The sequence below is a fragment of the Triturus cristatus genome, chromosome 1_2 (genome assembly GCF_964204655.1).
Source record: "Triturus cristatus chromosome 1_2, aTriCri1.1, whole genome shotgun sequence".
NCBI classification, from domain to species: domain Eukaryota; kingdom Metazoa; phylum Chordata; class Amphibia; order Caudata; family Salamandridae; genus Triturus; species Triturus cristatus.
In genome coordinates, this window is record NC_140580.1 from 91,726,024 (window position 1) to 91,746,304 (window position 20,281).

Sequence of the window (20,281 nt, forward strand, 5' to 3'; positions counted from 1 at the left end):
CACACTGTAATGTTACTCCAAATGATTGAGTTCTGCCTTGTGGAAAATGTGTTTACTTTTAATGGCTCACTCTACAAACAAATTCAAGGTACATCCATGGGCACCTGCTTCGCTCCTAGCTATGCCAATCTTTTGGTTGGCTGGTGGGAGAAGCAGGTGCTATGGGGTGAAGGAATGGAACATTGGACCAACAGAGTCAGTATCTGGCTCAGATTCATAGATGATATATTTTTTGTTTGGGAGGGTGGAGAAGATGAACTAATGTTATTTCTATCAGAATTAAATGAGAATTCCCTTAATCTAAAATTTACAATGCAGTGCAGCCAAAAAACTGTTGACTTTTTAGACATCAGAGTAACAGTGCGAGACAATAGATTAGAGACTGATTTATTTAGAAAGAGCACAGCAGGGAATTCTGTTCTGCATTCGACAAGCTGCCATCCTCACAACTTTAGGTGGAGCATACCCTTTGGTGAATTCCTCCGTGCAAAAAGAAATTGCAGCACAGAGGAATCATATACCAGAAACAAAAAAGAGATGTCAGATAGATTCCTTGCCAGAGGATATCCGCACACGATGCTGAAGAAAGGTGAGAAAAGAGCAGATGCCATCACTAGAAGCGAGGCACTATACAAAGCACCAAAGAGCAAACAAAATGAAACAGAGGCTCCTATAAGATTAATTACGACCTTTAATTCACAATCTAATCATTTCCAGCAGATTGTCAAAAAAAGATGGGACATCCTAACACACGATAAGATACTTAAACAGAAGTTAGGCCCACATCCAGCAATCACGTACAGAAAGGGTACCTCGATCAAAGATATGATTGTGAGAAGCCATTTTAGTAGCACCAAATCCACATGGTTAGAAAAAATAGGAGGGTTCCATCGCTGTGGTAAATGCAAAGCGTGTAGCCACAGCACCAATGTAAAAGAAGTAATCCTGGAGAGAACCAAGAGAAAGTGGTATATTCGCAAGAATATACAATGCAGCACAGATTTCGTAATCTATGTAATCACTTGCCCTTGTGGCAAGTGGTACATAGGTTCCACCATGTTTCCGGTAAAAAAGAGAATACTGGAACATTGGCGTGCCATAACCAACAAAGACTTTAGTTATAGCACAGCTAGACACTTTGACAAAGAACACAATGGAGATTGGACTAAGGCGAAGTTTTTTGCCTTAGATACTATAACTAAAGACCCTCGAGGAGGGAATAGAATTCAGGCCCTACGTAGAGCAGAATCCAAGTTCATCCTACAAGCAGGGAGTGTAACCCCTTTCGGGATGAATAATGATGAAGAGATGCATGTGCATTTGTAAATTGTTGATATATGCAGTTTTAGCCTCAAGTTTTTCGGTAACTCCTGTTCCAAGCTATATGAGTTCACTGTAAATAATCGTTTTTGGCTGCAATACATGGTATTTTTTGTGAAACGTTTTGTACAATGAAAATTCATATACATCAAGTAACAGGCCTCCATTTTTTGACTGCAGAATGTTATTTGCCTGAGTGTATGACCCATGCTATAGATATGCTTGTTGATTGTAAATTCTGTTTCTTTCAGTAGGAAAAACTAGATAGACTACATTGTAAATAATGTGTTTCCATTGAAACTGTAATATATGCTCTAACAACAAATTTTATTCTTGTTTTTGCATTTAGATGGGACCCGGAAATTGACAGACAACACCGTTACTGTTATTTGATACGAGCACGGAGCTATTGGTGACTAAAGTGTTTAGCACCATCTCCTTAGGGGTCACTGTTTTCTACTATAGTATATAATGTAAAGCCTGATAGGGTACTATACCTTGATTTCAGGCGAAAATGTAGTTTATTGAATTATATATTTTTTTACTTTACTAGCTTATGCCAGCAGGGACAGTATACACGTTTAATTCGACTTACTATAAGTTCTATGTGTAGCATAATTTATTTCTGCTTGTCCACTAGATATATATGCGATTACATCACAGGAGACACACTAGAAAATGAATGGTGTTCCCTTATTATATTTTATTTAAATCATGGTGCAAAAGAACACTGGTTTTCACACTTAAGAAATAACCATTGCGCAGCAGCCTAATCATGTGTAAAATTATCGTTGTATTATATTGTTATTTTTACGTTGTACTAATTGGGAAGTCTGTTGTCTATGTTTCTGTATGACTTTAAATACAGTGAACTCTGGACATATGGTCATGTGACCAAGAGCACGTTTGCTCGAAACGCGTCATTTTTGTTTGCCCGCAATAATAAAAAGAAGATTAAAATCAGCTGGACTCGTGTGGCTCGTACTTACAGTACAGGGGAGATCTGTGAGCTGACGGATAATATATATATATATATATATATATATATATATATATATATACACGTGTATATTTATAATCACTAAAAAAATAAAAAGATAAAAGGGACGTTAGAGTTAGGGAAAAATGTCAGTTAAAACTTAACATTTTAAACTAACTAACTAACGTAAACTACCTTAACTTTAGACCTCTTGCCGATAAGAAACTATACAGTGTTTTAGAAATCATTATGAACTATGAGATCTTTCATTGTCTGTTTGAATGCCCGACATGAGACATCAGCTGTTTTTAATGTTTATTATATTTTGTTTTGATTTTCTTTTCTAGATTTGGCAATTTAGATTGGCATCGTCAGGCGACTGCTTCACCCACTGGGGTTTTATGGTGATTTAATAACAAGAAACAAGACAAAAATCCTACTGGCAGTAGGTGCAGACAGCATGGTTTACTTTATTTTGCTATACTTTATAACGGAGCAGAGTTAGTAAAGAGAGAACACTTCCCACTTGGGGATGTGATGATGTTTATATGTTTGAACTTTAGCATTGACTTTAAAACTAAGGCGGTCTTATGAGGCTCACGAATGCCCCAAGCATATTTTAATTTAACTAATGAGTTACAGGGCACAATGTGTTGAGCTGTGGCTGTTATGTAAAAAGAATCACTTTGAACACTATTGGAGTATTACAATGGATAGTGTGTGCATATTTGTGAGGGAGTAGGCCCGACCTGCCCTATTTACCATACATAACTTCATGAGTCCGCTCCGTCAACTCCTGACAGCGCTGGAACACCTACAATAGAAAGGGAGAAAGGATAAAAACAAGGAACACACATCGATCTGCAACACTAACAAAAGACTACTCTGTTTTCGGACAGAGGGGCGGTGCTTCCAACAACATGGACCAATCCCGGGGAGAGAAGGAGGAGAAAAGGACACAACAGCAGGATGAAAGCAGTACTGGGTGGAAACAATAAAGGAGGAAGAAGGAGAAGACACAGAGAGACCGAGAGCATAGCCATCCAGTGGGACTGATGTAGTGGGAGATGTTGCTGGCCCGGACAAGACCCAAGACCCTTGGAGTGAGGAGTGGTGGGCACCACTGGAGGAAGCTGAAGAATCACCACAACTCGGGAGAGTTATGGCATAGTACGTGAATGTTAAAGGGGAAGGTGTGTAATTGTTTGGGGGATGGTGAGGTCACGGTGGAGGGTGGGGAGCACGATGAGAGGCTGCACTAGTATTTTTATCCATGCCCACTGAGAGAGCAGTCATGTGCCCCTGATAATCACTGGTGCACCAACCCTTCTGTTTAGAAATCACTGACACAGACCATTAGGAGAAATGAGTCTGTGGTTCCAGGTGAAATTAACCTGGTATAAGGCTAACCCTGGAAGAAAGGGGAGGAGGTGTGAGGCCTGCAGTAGCAGGACTGGTTGAGGGCCAGAGAGGTCTACCCAAATAGGTGCATGTTTTCTTTTTTCCCATACCCCAGCACAAACTCTATCTCAAGAGCCCCTACTCCAGATTATAAGCCACAAGTGCGGGTCTGGTGAATGATAGAAAGGGAGGAGCATTTTGCTTACAGCTGTTTCTCATTTTTCTTTTAGAATTCAGGTGGCGATATTGTGACGGAAAAATCCTGTAGAAAAAAAGAAGCTCAAATAGACTGATCATAGAGTTATCCATCCGTTAACTCATTTATCAAAACCTCTATTCTTTACCCAACATCCTAAAGCAACGTGATTATTTGAAAGTTTATGCAGCCTCCACGATTATATATCCGCCGAGTCCTCCCGCAATATTAACACCCATTTTCTTTTCTGTATGAATTGCAAATATACGTAAGTTGCCGTTGCCAATACGGCCATTCGCTTTTCAGTTTAAGGTTATATGTAGTCCATTGTTTATGTTGGTAAACAGAACTATGTGTATGTTTAAATAAGGAAGCCACAATGACGTCTCTCATCGTAAGCAAGGCGTGAAGAGCCGAAAGGCGTTGATCACAACCTTTGTGGAGTAAAAACTTCCAAACGACAACCTGAGTGCTGATTCCTTCCTTGTATCATTTGAGCATGAGAGGAAATAGAAGATATAGATATGTATATTAATATGTGTATAGTCACTGAAAAAAACAAAGATTAAAGGAACGTTATGGTTAGATAAAAATGTCAGTTATCATTTAACATTTTAAACTAACAAGACCACTGAAATTCACCAATTACAGTTATCTCAAGAAACTATAACTCATGCCCTAAAGTAACTATATCTTGAGCCCTCACCATGCAGAGTGTTGTTATCAATGATACAATTTCAGATACCATTAGGGATGTTACTAATGCAGTCATTAAACATGTCTTGAGTGATGTAATATGTCAGGGAAAAATCAGTGCATGGTGGGGGCATGAGTTATAGTTAGTTTAGGGCACAAATTGAAGTTACTTGAGGTAACTATTGGTGGAGAATGTTGCCCAGGCCTTGAAATTCCCAAATGCAACTAATAAAATAGTAAGGTGACAATCCATTCTGAATTTCTTAGACATGAGGATAAAATACTTAGGTAACCTTCATTGTCTCCACTGAAAAAGATACTTTCAAATATCGACAAATCCACTGCAGGAAACCTACAGTTATTACACTGACCTATGTTTTCAACCCATGTAATCTCTCTTTGAAATCAGTAGTAAAAATTCACAATCTTAGAAGGGTTTAAGGGCCTTATTACGAATTTGGCGGTCCAACACTAGGTGGTGCAATGCACCGTCCCCTGTAGGACCACCAAAGCCATGGTGCTGCCACCCATCAGTTAAATTCTGGTGTGGCAGGCGGTGCTGCGGCAGTTTAAGGTAGCAGTCTGTCAGGCTCATTGAAGAGCCTGAAATGCAGACCGCCATTCTCAGAGCCAAATGCACCCTCCTGCACCTTCCTGCACGGTGTGGCATACATGTACACATATCGCACACTATGGCACTACAAGAAACTTAAAAATATGCCCTAAAACACACTCAAGCAGTAGGTATTGTAAAGACTCCTACCGGATACCAATCCAGTGCGTTCGTGCTTTCCCCATATCTAAATAGCCTGTGCCTCAGCTGTGATCAGGGAGTGAGAAAAAGTGGGCAGGACAAATGAGCACAAACTCTTACGCAGGCTTTTATACGTGACAAGGCGATATTGGTGAATTAAATTACATTGAAATAACAACTCCAAAATAATGAGAAAGAAAGCATAAAATCAATTAAAACCACGATAGTCGGGCCAGAATTGCTGCCAGCTTCAAGGGATCCAGGCACCTCCTGTGCCCTATGGCTCTACAAGGAACCTAAAAATGTGCCCTAAAACACACTCAAGCAGTAGGTATGGTAAAGACTCCCACCGGATTCCAATCCACATGCGTTTGAGTGCATGCGTTCTCACTTGTGAGAGATTTTGTTTATAACAAAGGTCTTGCAGCCCGCCTATTGCTTAACATTAGTTGGCTTTTTTCTCACTGTTATTTCCTGCTTTTTGTTTGGCCAGCATGTGCTAGATTCACTTATATTTTTATAGGCTGGAGCATGGACTATGTACTTATTGCTTCAGCTTGATTGCTGTTCTTCCGCTGATCACTTTGTAATTGAGGTACTACTAATGTTTTTTTCTTCTTTCCTGTCGTCCTTATTGACCGTCTTGCCATTTGTAGCTATGTTTTACTATGCCACACACATTTTAAAGACACCCTTTTCTCCTATGAAAGGGATATTTATTGTGACAAAAGATGCTATCTGCTTCCAAATGTATTTTCACTGACATGGAATCAATTGCTTCCTTTATGGACCAAATTACATATTTTTTCTTAATCTTTTAAATGTAATGATGGTTGTCTGCTCTGCCTTGGAAACCACTATCTCTATACTCATAGCCATTACAAGGGGTTGCAAAATGTTACGAGCCTAATTATACAGATCATTTTGCGACAAACTGGAAATGGTCAATTTGTGATGCACTCTTTTAGCATATAGGTCGCATCGTAATGTAAACTACATCCTCATTTGTAAACCAGACTGTGAGCAATTTGCCCTTCTTTGCTAACAGGGATAGTAGATCAGGGCCCTAAGTGATGTGTTAAATATGAGGTTATGTGCTTAATAATTATATTAGATTATGTGCTTTATGGGTTACTATGCATGGCCCGGACACACGGTGAGAGACGCAACCCGGGATCCTGTTGTACAGAGTGCGTGGCTTCGCTCCCTTAGGATTGAAGGGGAGCTGCCACACCTAAGAAAATTGGTTGAGGGTGCTCTTTGCTCTCTGGGAAGCCCTGAAACCCTCCATCGAAGCCCAGTGGCCTGGTGAACCAGCACATGATGATGTGGCTTTCCACCGACATTTGTAAAGACTGTAGAGGCGGTTCAATCAGAGAGTTCCTCCTCCTTCTGGGGCCCTCAGGTTCTCTGGCAAAGACCAGGGCTTGGTGCCCCACGGTCAGCAGTAAAGAGAAAGGACCACATCAACAGCACTGTAAGTCTGGTGGGCAACAACCAGCTGACTTTTGTGGGTGGCTCGGGCTAGCAGTCAAGTACGACCTGTGATGGCACAGGAGAGGGAAGGAGGCTGCCCAAAGGGTCATCTCTGGCAATAACCAAATACCGTCCCGTGGCGCTCAAATGCTGTAAATCCCATGGGAGGAGGAATAAACAGGAGAGGGAAGGAGGCTGCCCAAAGGGTCATCTCGGGCAATAACCAAATACCGTCCCTGTGGCGCTCAAATGCTGTAAATCCCATGGGAGGAGGAATAAACAGGAGAGGGAAGGAGGCTGCCCAAAGGGTCATCTCGGGCAATAACCAAATACCGTCCCTGTGGCGCTCAAATGCTGTAAATCCCATGGGAGGAGGAATAAACAGGAGAGGGAAGGAGGCTGCCCAAAGGGTCATCTCGGGCAATAACCAAATACCGTCCCCGTGGCGCTCAAATGCTGTAAATCCCATGGGAGGAGGAATAAACAGGAGAGGGAAGGAGGCTGCCCAAAGGGTCATCTCTGGCAATAACCAAATACCGTCCCCGTGGCGCTCAAATGCTGTAAATCCCATGGGAGGAGGAATAAACAGGAGAGGGAAGGAGGCTGCCCAAAGGGTCATCTCTGGCAATAACCAAATACCGACCCCGTGGCGCTCAAATGCTGTAAATGCCATGGGAGGAGGAATAAACAGGAGAGGGAAGGAGGCTGCCCAAAGGGTCATCTCTGGCAATAACCAAATACCGTCCCCGTGGCGCTCAAATGCTGTAAATGCCATGGGAGGAGGAATAAACAGAGAGGGAGGAGGCTGCCCAAAGGGTCATCTCGGCCAATAATCCAATACCGTCCCTGTGGCGCTCAAATGCTGTAAATCCCATGGGAGGAGGAATAAACAGGAGAGGGAAGGAGGCTGCCCAAAGGGTCATCCGGGCAATAACCAAATACCGTCCCCGTGGTGCTCAAATGCTGTAAATCCCATGGGAGGAGGAATAATTCCTCTACATATGAAGGCAACAAACAACTCTGCCTTTCAACCAGAAAATACCCACAATGAGTAAATCTGCACCTGCTTGCGTTGTAAATGAAAACAAATCCTCATCATTTCCCTAATACTAATTTTCAAAACTAGGTATGTTTACATTTCGGATTGAATAAATAATGTAAAGTAAATTCTAGAATGTTCTTCTTTGCAAACTGATTTCCTGAGCTTGACAAATAATTTGTGGTGAGATGTGCTGTTGCTATTTTAGGATGAGTAATTCTTTTAATAACTTTTCACCTAGAAAAGTAACATGCAGACATTATCAGTCACAGTGCGTCAACACAATAACATATTTGCCTGCTGTTGTTATCATTAAGATAAGACTTGCAGCGACGACGTAAAATTTCAAAATATCACACGCTCTCTCCCTCCCCTTCCCTAGAGCAGTAAATGCTAATCTAGTCTGCAATCTTAGCCAAATAGACTAAGGAATGCATTAGATTCAAGGGGGAGAACATTCAAGGACGACAAAAACACATTTGGTGCCGAATGCAACCAGGTGTGCCACACCATAGCTTTGCACGTTTTGTTGATCCACTAATGAGGAGGCTACGAGGTTGCTAATTAATGCATGGGGAGAGGTATAGGATGGATTAGGTGACACAGCTGACCACCTCACTCCATGCCCTCTCAGACACTCTTTACAACAAATTATTTTTTCAGAATTACTCAAAACATGCATTAGGTTGCAACTACAGAGCTGAGGACTGGAAACCATGTCCGTAATGACATGGAATAAGGTATCTACCCTAGATTACACTACAAGAAACGTTTGCTATTCTAATACCATTGGGAACAACAAAACAGGCAGTGCTTAATTTGTAATATAATAAGTGCCAGGGCCCTGACCAGGAGGCCACTGCAGCTTGCACCACTCATTGCCCCGTCTTCGCTGCCAATGACGGTACCAAAACAACTACTAATCATCTCTCTAGCCTGCAAGTGCGACAGTTCAGATTTTTCCCGGTCCCTAAAGCTTAAGGAATGGCTGGGGAGGCAGGTATTAGTAATGTTATATGTATATTGTATTTATAAACAACTGTTGTCTGCTCATCTCTAAATTAGATCAGCAGTGCCACCATATGCACAGTGTCATATGTGTGGTGTTGACAATTAAGTGTTGGTGCTGAGCACCGGAAACCACCGGCTCAAATTAAGCACTGAAAAAAAAGAAAAGAAAACAGACACCTTGGAGAAATACAAAACTAAAAGAGATAAAACAGCAAATTAGAAAGCTGTAATGCACCTGTCTCAAAACAAATAGCAATCAAGACAAACTTTCACCTACAGAAACTTAACTGATTTTACAAGTCAGCAATCAAAAAAGCTAAAAAAAATACTTGTCAGGCAGAATTCCAAATGCTAAATGTGCAAATGTGTAAATAAAGAATTTAATAAAATTCTCACAGAATTTCGTGAACTAAAATACATAGCAGGTACTCATCCCATTACTCAAGAATTCATGGACAAACTGGCAAATCATTACATAACCAAAGAAGACACTTTGGACTCCTATTTAAAACATAGGAGAACCACCAGCACCAACCCATTTCCAAAAAACCCCTCCAAGAGTAGGCGAACCCAGCCTCAGCATTCTTTCAAACAAATATCACAAAGTGAATTTATGGATCTGGTCAAAGCAAGCAGGCCTGCCGGCAGCCCTTCTGGACCATATCCACCACAAACCTACAAGAACATTCTTCTAACTACCTCTTCTGCAACAACAGTAAGAAGAATCGTCAATAATTTCTTTACTAGGGGAATTTCTCCAGAAGACCTCAAAAAAGGCCCAGAATCTGCCCTCCTCGCCATCTGGGATGATCTTAAGAACACAGTAGACAGGAATGGGGTGGCAGCACTTCTTCTTGTGGACCTCTCAGCTGCCTTTAACATAGTTGACTATGACACTCTAATACAAAGACTCTACGATGCTGGCATAAACATGACTGCTCTCGACTGGATCACATCCTACTTTCAAAACAGAACAAATGTCATCCATTCTCTTCCGTTCTCATCTAAACAGTACTTCACAAAAGCAGAGGCCCTTTGAGGCTCTATCATCTCTCCCATGCTTTCCAACATCTTCATGAAGTTGTTACCAGCAATAATCAATGAATTTCAACTCACACGCTATAACTATGCAGATGACACACACATACTCCTTAAACTGGAAAGCCCCAAAGAGAATGGAAACTCACACATTTTTAGTTGCCTCAGAACCATTGATTAGTGAATGACATGGAGCCATCTCAGACTGAATACTTTTAAAACGGAAATGCTCACATGTGGTGGTTGGAAAAGTTATGACCGCTACCTGACCTGACAATCTGGGACAACCTCCAGAAGTATCTAAGGAAGTAAGAAACCATGGAATTACCATGGCCTCCAAGCTATCAATGAATGCCCTCAGTAGACGAATTAGCAAGATTACACTTCATTACTATGAAAACTCTGCAACGCATCTTTCACCACCTGGGATTTCTACACAATGTCCAGGCTACTATCCCTCTTGTACCATCTAAACTTGATAACACCAATGGCCTCTACCACGGATCATCTTGATCAACTATGAAAAGACTACAACAGATTCAGAACTCTGCTGCCAGACTCCTCCTACATGTAAAGCCACAAGCCCACATCTCCCATGCCTTGAGGGCCCTACATTGGTAACTGGTTGCCAGAAAATCCACATCCAAGCTGATTTGTATCACCCACAGAGCAATACATGGAACAAGCCACTTTTCATCAGGAAATAAATACATTTAACAAGGAAACCTTCGCTCAAGATTGGCACCTTGCCTCAAAACCCCACCATACAAGAAAACAAGCATTGGCATAGCCAATAGGTCTAGCCTTTGGGACCTTATAAGTGTTTAGCCATGCAACAGTTGATGTTGTTGCACCAAGGATATTGTGCTGGATAACTAAACACTTATTAGGTCCCAAAGGCGAGACCTATTGGCTATGCCAATGCTTGCTTTCTTATGGTGGTGGGTGTGGGGCAAAACAAACAACGGATGGTGGGAGGGAAGAAGCTACACAGACTATGGGAGGCTGGTGGTGGGATAAAAGCAACACGAACACCTGTGGGGCTGGGAGGGGAAGAAGCAATATGGTAAGAGGAATTAAAATAGTACCTAAAGCATAGTTAGCAGTGGAAGGACAACAGGACACTAATAAAAGTAAATCAATCAGTACATGGTCGCTGCTTCAAACTGTTGAACAGGAAGTGACATCTGCAAGAGCTAGCCAAATAGGAGGCAACAAATAGGAGTGATAATGAAGCCAATCTATGGTAAGCACTGGGTGGTCTCCAAGCCACTTACAATACACAATACCCCTCGCAGCGACACTGCACACACTGTCTGAAGGTGAGACGTAAAAATGATAAAACAGGCAAAACATCCCTCAAAAGAAAAGAAAAAGTGAGACCTGTAGACACACTTCCGCTTCTGCAGCACATGCAAAAGCCCCTAAACCATCTTAAAATGTATTATTTTTAGAACCAACGGAAAAAAAATGTTGGGAGCACCAGGAGTTTATCTTAAAATTCTCAACACTGCTTGTAACAATTACAATCGATCAATTTATGGGTTTTAATTTAAGAGCACAGGCAGGACAAGATAAACCAATGGCATTCGTCATTTGTATAACTGTTTCATGTTAGCGGGCGGGCTGAAGGGCTCTCGGTCACTGTCATTCTCTCGTGCGCATGCCCAGAGGCTCTGGGAATTTACATATGTAAACATCGGCGCTCGCCCTTCCCCTCACAGACTAGCCAATAGATGGAAAAGCTGGCGCTGCTGAGCCAGTCACCGCCCCATTGGGTTCCAGAAACGCTTCCTAAAGCCCGAAAACTTGTCTTCACGCGATTGGTCCAAATCAGCACCAACGCTAACCTGTCCCTTCCGCATTGGTTGTGTCCCAGCCAGGGCAGGTGGTTCAGTTTATATGAAAACTATAATTAATTATAGCAAAAACGTGACTAGCAAAATAAGCGTTTTTAAAAGGGAGAAATTACTGCAGCGGTGCAGCCCCAAGGACCGTTATTATTTATAGGGAATCAGCCTCGTACTTCTGTGAAGAATGAGCGGCAGGATTTAAATTAATTTCTGTTATTTTGTGTTATTTCAGGAGCGCAACTGTCACAGGGAATTTACGGAATGCAGCAAAGCCGACTATGTGACAAATTAGATATAAACAACAAGAGAGAGAGGGTAAAGGCACACTCTTATTCCCCCTATTGTAAAGCTTTTAAACAACAAAAGAGTGTGTAAACAAAATGAACAGAAAATATTTAACAGCTGAATAAAAACTAAATACACATATATACACACAAGATTAAGTATATATATATATATGTGCATATGTAAATTATCAAGTGCCAGCGAAATATCAATCAGATAATCAGATATGTGCGTAGAACCCTCACTCACCGACCTAGTCGGTGACATGCTTCATCATAGGGTTCCACCAGGGGTGCCAACTGCACCTCTGGTTTGCTTCGACGCTTTTATTACAGCGGCGCGCAGATATCAGACAGACAAAAATCTCGTGTGTGATATGTGAAAAAAGGTGAACTTAAAAAATGCCAAACATTCGCCCAAAAGCAGTTTTAATGATGACGAACCCGGCACTGGTTCAAAACAGTGTAGGATGACTAATACTGATAATTATTAATCAGATACATCCTATAAAATATGCATTCAATTGGTCGACATGTTTCAGCTTGTTATGGTTATTCACAAAGCTTTCTTCAGGACCTCATAGTGAAATACAAAATGACACCTTGGCGGTATAAGCTCTCTAAGGCTTACCCTGACCTAAGGTTCAGAGAACCGGGTAAACTCACGGTTCCTTGCGAGCCCTCGAAAATTCCATAAAGGTCTCTAGATATCTGAAAGAAAACACATTAAACTTTTAAGATATTTCTATTGTTTTCATTTCTAAAGCACAGCTTTATCTAGCGGCTTCAATATATGTTTGAGTGAATAAATCAACAGCACTTAGACATCTGGTATATTCACGTTAAAGAGTTATTTTGTGCATTAACAATCTCTCTTTATATCCAGTTTCTATGCAAACGTGAATGGTTTCAAAAAAACTTTGCAGAGGAAACCTTCAAACCCATTATACATAAAGTGAGTGATTCTCCTCAGTTATGTCCTTAATCAAATAAATGGAACTTATAAGATTTCTACGTGATAATTATCACCAAAATTAAACTTCAGCACAAAAAAGAAAAAAATGAAGAACATTAAATAGGCTTACATGTTAAAAATGAAAAACGTGCTCCTTAGGCAAGAAGGTGGGTGGCGGGACTACAGAACAGCTACAATCGGGAGAGAAGAAAACAGGGAAAGCGCACAACGTTACTAACCCTGTAAGTTCACAAACCCGGCGTGCACCGCTAAAAATGAAAATGAAACGCGGTACTCACTTCATCCAAGTCCTCTGCCAGGTAGGTCAACCTGATTAATCCCACCGAGCCCGGAGTCACCAGTAGTTGGAAGTTACGAGTTTAAATAGCATTAGGAAATGACCACGGTAATGTGAATTCTCCTCCACATCCCGATCAGCATATCACGTGACGAGCGTAAGAGGCGTCTAGATCGACAAAAAGGAAGGACAATGCCGCCTAGTTCACTAGAGGGCTAGAATGTAAACTCCTCTAGAAGCAAAAAACGGAAGAAAGTGAAAAAGACCCATAGCTTTATGTGGATCGTGATCCACACGCAGACAAAATCAGAGGAAGGAATGAAAAAGCATGGCATGAGAGTCAGTAGGAGCTTACACGTAAGCTCCTACTGACTCTCATGCCATGATTTTTCATTCCTTCCTCTGATTTTGTCTGCGTGTAACGTTGTGCGCTTTCCCTGTTTTCTTCTCTCCCGATTGTAGCTGTTCTGTAGTCCCGCCACCCACCTTCTTGCCTAAGGAGCACGTTTTTCATTTTTAACATGTAAGCCTATTTAATGTTCTTCATTTTGTTTTTTGTGCTGAAGTTTAATTCTGGTGATAATTATCACGTAGAAATCTTATAAGTTCCATTTATTTGATTAAGGACATAACTGAGGAGAATCACTCACTTTATGTATAATGGGTTTGAAGGTTTCCTCTGCAAAGTTTTTTTGAAACCATTCACGTTTGCATAGAAACTGGATATAAAGAGAGATTGTTAATGCACAAAATAACTCTTTAACGTGAATATACCAGATGTCTAAGTGCCGTTGATTTATTCACTTAAACATATATTGAAGCCGCTAGATGAAGCTGTGCTTTAGAAATGAAAACAATAGAAATATCTTAAAAGTTTAATGTGTTTTCTTTCAGATATCTAGAGACCTTTATGGAATTTTAGAGGGCTCGCAAGGAACCGTGAGTTTACCCGGTTCTCTGAACCTTAGGTCAGGGTAAGTCTTAGAGAGCTTATACCGCCAAGGTGTCATTTTGTATTTCACTATGAGGTCCTGAAGAAAGCTTTGTGAATAACCATAACAAGCTGAAACATGTCGACCAATTGAATGCATATTTTATAGGATGTATCTGATTAATAATTATCAGTATTAGTCATCCTACACTGTTTTGAACCAGTGCCGGGTTCGTCATCATTAAAACTGCTTTTGGGCGAATGTTTGGCATTTTTTAAGTTCATCTTTTTTCACATATCACACACGAGATTTTTGTCTGTCTGATATCTGCGCTCCGCTGTAATAAAAGCGTCGAAGCACACCAGAGGTGCAGTTGGCACCCCTGGTGGAACCCTATGATGAAGCATGTCACCGACTAGGTCGGTGAGTGAGGGTTCTACGCACATATCTGATTGATATTTCGCTGGCACTTGATAATTTACATATGCACATATATATATATACTTAATGTTGTGTGTATATATGTATATTTAGTTTTTATTCAGCTGTTGAATATTTTCTGTCCATTTTGTTTACACACTCTTTTGTTGTTTAAAAGCATGTGACAAATTAGTAATTTTAAATTTGCATTTTTGTAACGGGGTGAGGTGGAACCCAAGACTAAACCAATAGCATTGAAAGGAAAAGCACTATGTAGGAAGGGCAGACAAAATAACGGATTATCTTGGCGCGTTTACCTTTGCAAGGGTGATGGTGTCCAGAGGCACGGCTCCCTTGGTATGTAGAGCATCGCTACTTTTCAAACATAGCGCAAATAAAAGTAGCGCGAGACCCGCAGCAGCACCTCTGCCTGACGCAGCCGTGGCGAGAATGGATCACATGAACGGATCGATGCCTGTGGTGTGGGAAGATGGGCAGCACGCGTGTATCCTGTCTGAGCTTTCAGCACCACTAATGCAGAGCAAGTTAGTGCCAAGCATTAAACTTAATTACTAGAAATGTTAATACCGTTAAAAAAAAGGATAAGCTATTTTTGCAATAGGAAATAAAAGGACACAGAATTTACACACTTTATTTCCATACTATAGATAACCACATGACTGGTATAAAAACATACTTTATACAGAAATTGACACTGTAATTACTTACGTGAAATTTCCAGATTATTTTCTGTTAATTTTACATTTTATAGCGTACGTGATCAAGCATTTTTAATTCGATTAAAAGACACTGAGGTGAGGATGCATTCTCTTCTTTGCTTTATATAGAATATCAGCCTCGTAACATAATCATAGAGAATTAAATGTACAGACGATCACTGACTACAGTACCCAAGATACATGGAGAAACAAGCCCGGGAGTTATGTGCGCGCGCGTGCTAAAAGGAAATTTTAGAAAAGCATGCGAGTGGTGCACGCGAGTGGTGCGCGTGCACAACGGCAAAAGTGAAAGCAGCTGGCGAGTGGTGTGCGATGTGCGCGCACCATGACGAGAGAGGAAAGCCTGATGGCGCCTCTGCTCGTCATTGTGCGCATAACTGCACGCTCTATGCCACCCGGTCGGACTTTTGAAAGTCCACTTACTGAATGTCCAGAGCAGCGCATGCGCTGGCTCAGGCAAGATCTAAAAAACATAGGTGGCACATCCTTCTCTGCTCAAGCAACCAAACTATGGAACTGATTACCCCCAAACATAAGATCCATGGATAACTATCTTATCTTCAGAAGACTACTCAAGAGTTGGCTCTTCTCTTCATAACCTCCATACTCATACATAAATGTACAGCATATCCCTGTGTATTTGGCTATGTGTATGTATGTAGACGTGTATCACTTTGTGTAAATGGTTATAATAATTATGGTTAAAAATATATACTCTTTAGGTCTGCTTCACTAATGTACATATTACGTATGGTTATAATATTCTATGCTTAAAATGTATATAGCTCATTGAAAAGTTTTCATATATGTTATTTGAATAGATGCTTATGCTTCTCCATTTATTTATCTATCAAAATATGTGTAAATGTTATCATATCTATTTATCTACAATTGCTTCACGATTGAATTATGAAAAGGAAAGATAAGAAAAATAGCTAACACATTAATTATGGTTATTATATTCTATGCTTAAAATGTATATAGCTCACTGAATAGTTTTCATAGACGTTATTTTAATAGATGCTTTTGCTTCTCTATTTATTTATCTGTCAAAATATGTGTAAATGCTATCATAACTATTTATCTACAATTGCTTCATCTTTGAATTATGAAAAGGAAGGAAAATAAAAATAGCTAACACAATTAGCTTAAAGTACAGCAAAACTTGAATGTCTGAGTTTATTAAATACAACTTAAATTTTGATATATTACCTTCCGTATACATATATGCCTTCCATCTTTACATTTAGTACATTGCTCGTGCTGTAAGAAAAAAAACTTGACCCTCTCCAATGCACTACCCTACATCTCACCCTATATCTCTCTCAATATATCCTCAATATCCACGCTCTGACTCATCCCAAACCTCATTCTACTACTATGATCTCTAAAATAACCCTTGATAGAATGTTCCCTCCTCTATCCCTCCTTGCATCACTTCAAACCTCGTTACTATTCAGATCTCCAAAAAAACTCCTACTAAACCTTTCCATCATGTATCACACCTTAGACTCGTCCTAGACCTCATTTTCCTCCCTACCTCACTTCTAGAGACTCTCCCCCATCTCTCCTTTACTCATCCCAAACCTCCTACTACTACTATAATCTCCAAATAAACACTTTCTATACCCTTCCCTCTTCTAACCCTCTATTATCCTTTTCAATCCAACATGTCCACCAGTCACTTAATTCATATTTCCTTATACTAACTTACCACTAATCCTTTTTGAGTTCCAGAGTAGCGTGCTACTCACTGAAAAGAGCTTTGACGAATCGGCAGGGATAGTAAGCGCTATATAAAAAAAATTACAATACAATTACCATTATGCATTTGAGGCCCATTTTCCCAAAAAGCAGTAAATCTGGAACCATAGAAGTATTCCTTCAATCGAATGTAATGAGACATTCACGATGTGGAACTAAGGCTATAATCTTTGCATGCACTCTATATGGAGGGTGGGAGGGCGAATTGCTCTTGTAAATAGAATATCCCGAATGATTGAAACTTGCAGGTTGCTTCTGCATTCTCCTGCTTGAAAGTATCTTAATGTAGGAATTAACAGAACGTATGTTTGCATAAGCTTGTAAACCACAATAAAATTTGTTTAAAAATAAAATGTTGAAGTATTCCTTCAAAATCGGTTTCAGATTTACTCCATTTTCAAATTCACCAATATTCCTAATAACTACACCTGTCAAGGGTTTTAAGGTGCAATACTGGGAATATCATGTTGCATTTTTAGGTCTCGGCTGGCGATAGAAGCGTGCATGCGCTGCTCTCGGCATTCAAGAGCTTCATGAAATCAATACGGTTGAGGAAGAGGACTTGAAGCCCCGACCCCTCTTCCCATTGGCTTGCGTCATAGCTTAGGCTAAACGCTGGCATTCTATTGTTAAGGAGGCTTTTTAGTCCCTCCTTGTTGCCGCCCTGTCCACCTTTGCCCCGCCCACCAGGATTTGATCTATTACTGGCGGCGTAAGACTATGGCCTTTCATTACTGGGGAGCACTATTTGTTTTCTCCTCTGTCAATCTCCCCAAGCAGACCCTTCCCTCTGTCTCTCTCAGAGACACAGCTGCTGTTTTTTTTAACTTTGAAACTGAGTGCGGCGCCGCTTCACGGACACCGCGCTCGGTTATTTATATATTTCTTAACTTTAGCACTGAGCGCAGCGCCCGCTTCAAGGACACCGCGCTCAGTGTTAAAGTTAAGAAATATATAAAGAAATGGAGAGCGGTGTCCGTGAAGCGACGGCGCGCTCAGTTTTAAACTTAAGCATTTGCAATGCAATCGGACTGATTACATTGCAAATGTTTGTTTTGTTTTCCAATGCTGGTGAAAGGCGAGTGGCTCGTAATTACAGTACTGGAACCATCTTTCTCTGTAGCGAAAGACAAAACATTACCACATTCGTTCCTGGGCGACTTTATTACCCTCTAAGGAAAAAGGGACCGCGCCAATGGTTCTGTATGCTTCACAGGTAGAAAGTCATTTTAAAATACATGCTCGGCTAACGTGTGGGCAAAGTGCATGATTGCCCAGGACACCCTCCGTTGATGAGCCCCAAGGAAAAGTGGTCAGATGTGCATAGCAAGTAGATGTTTTTTCAGTGTGAGAATTAGGCAGTTCTCAACTCTCGCGCTCTCAGACTGATGTAGATATTGAATTAAAAAATAATCTTTTGAGTGTCACTTTCTCCTTCTTTCATCACAACCTAGTCTCTTTACATTCCCTGCCTTTCTCTACGTCTTTCTGTGCCTACCCCCTCTCTGTTCACCTCTCGCTCACACCGGGCAGCTTCAACTTTCACCTGTTTTGGTGCCCGCAGTGCTGAATGTTTCATGTGTAATTTACACTGTTTGTGTCACATGGTCCGATAATGGGTAATACATTCAAACTTCTTGTGAATGGGGGGTCAAAGTGTGTCTTGCCCGGGGCCCCAGAATTCCTGAAGATGGCGCAGACAGCCAGAATATGCTGTGTACACGACTTCATTGTATGTATGATTGTAATTGTACTGTGCTTTGTCGTCGGGCTCCAACACCAACAGGAAAGAAGACCAGTCAATAGTTTTGCTGGGCCATTTCAGACACGTCGTAAATATGAGCGACACCCACACAAAAAAGGCCTGTAATATTCTGGTCAATGAGCGTGCCGGTTTCCACCTGATAAGATCTAAGATGATTCTCGAACTTGCAGCGGGGCGGGTGCGCGCAGTGGTGACCCCGAGCACGCACTGATAAATATTGAATGATAATTTCTGATGTTTTCACAGTAATGGGCCGATGAGTTCCTACTGCGCATTAGGATCAATGCATTTTATTCAAGGGCCATTTTGTTGCTGACTATCACACAGCACAAGAGCTTCGCGCCCTTCACATGACATAATGACAAAATGACATTTTACACACCAGTTTCTGGTGCCAAGGGCGGCCTTGAAGGGAGAAGTTCTTTCACTATATGTAGCCTTACGACTAGAGCGGTCGACCTCAAAGCATGGGAACCGGGTTCGAGCTCAACATCCTGTGATTCTGGGCAAATCACTTAATCTCCCCGTGCCTAACAAAAAACAAGCATTTGCAATGCAATAGGTCTCGCATTTATGCAAGTTTAAGCTATCGGCATTTTTAAATGATACTTCGTTTTATTTATGATTTCAAAAACCAAAACAAAATTAAAGGCATTGTCATTTACAATGCCAATAGCTCAAACTGGCGTAAATGCGAGACCTATTGCATTACAAATGCTTGTTTTCTTTTTGTTTGCCGATCCGAGTTGGAGTGGTAAAGGAAAGAAAAACAAGGTAGCATTGTTGTGGGATAGCAACATGGAGAGGAAGGCATAGGGCTGGGGAGGCAACAGGAAGTCAGGAGGTGCAAACAAGATCCAGGCGCGGGTGGGGGTTAACAACACAGAGAGAGGGGGGAATAAGGATGAGAGAGATAAAGCAACATGGAGCAGGGGAGAAGCACACAGACAAAATAGAGGAGGCCTGGGGTGGCACACAGCGATTGAGCAACACAAGCGAGCTCAGCAGCGAAGTACTAAGGAGAGAGCTGGAAAACACAAGCACTCTCTCAGAGTGCCTAAATAAAATGAAACAAGCAAAACAGAACTTGGTGACAGTAAGGGCAGATGGGTATAGAAAGGTGGCGAGGAATTTAGAGTCTAAGAGGAAAAGGGCCAAATCAATCAAGAAAGAGGAGGGGAGGGAAGGAGGCCTGGTGAGCAGAGAGGGGGCAGAGCAAAGAAAACGAGAGACTGGGAGAGAGAACGGGTGCGAGGGGCAGAGAAAGGGATGGGCAGAGTGGAGAAAGGGAGGGGTGTAGAAAATGCAGTAGGGTAAAAAGAAAATGACGAAAGCAAGCGGGAAGTGGCAGAACGGGCCA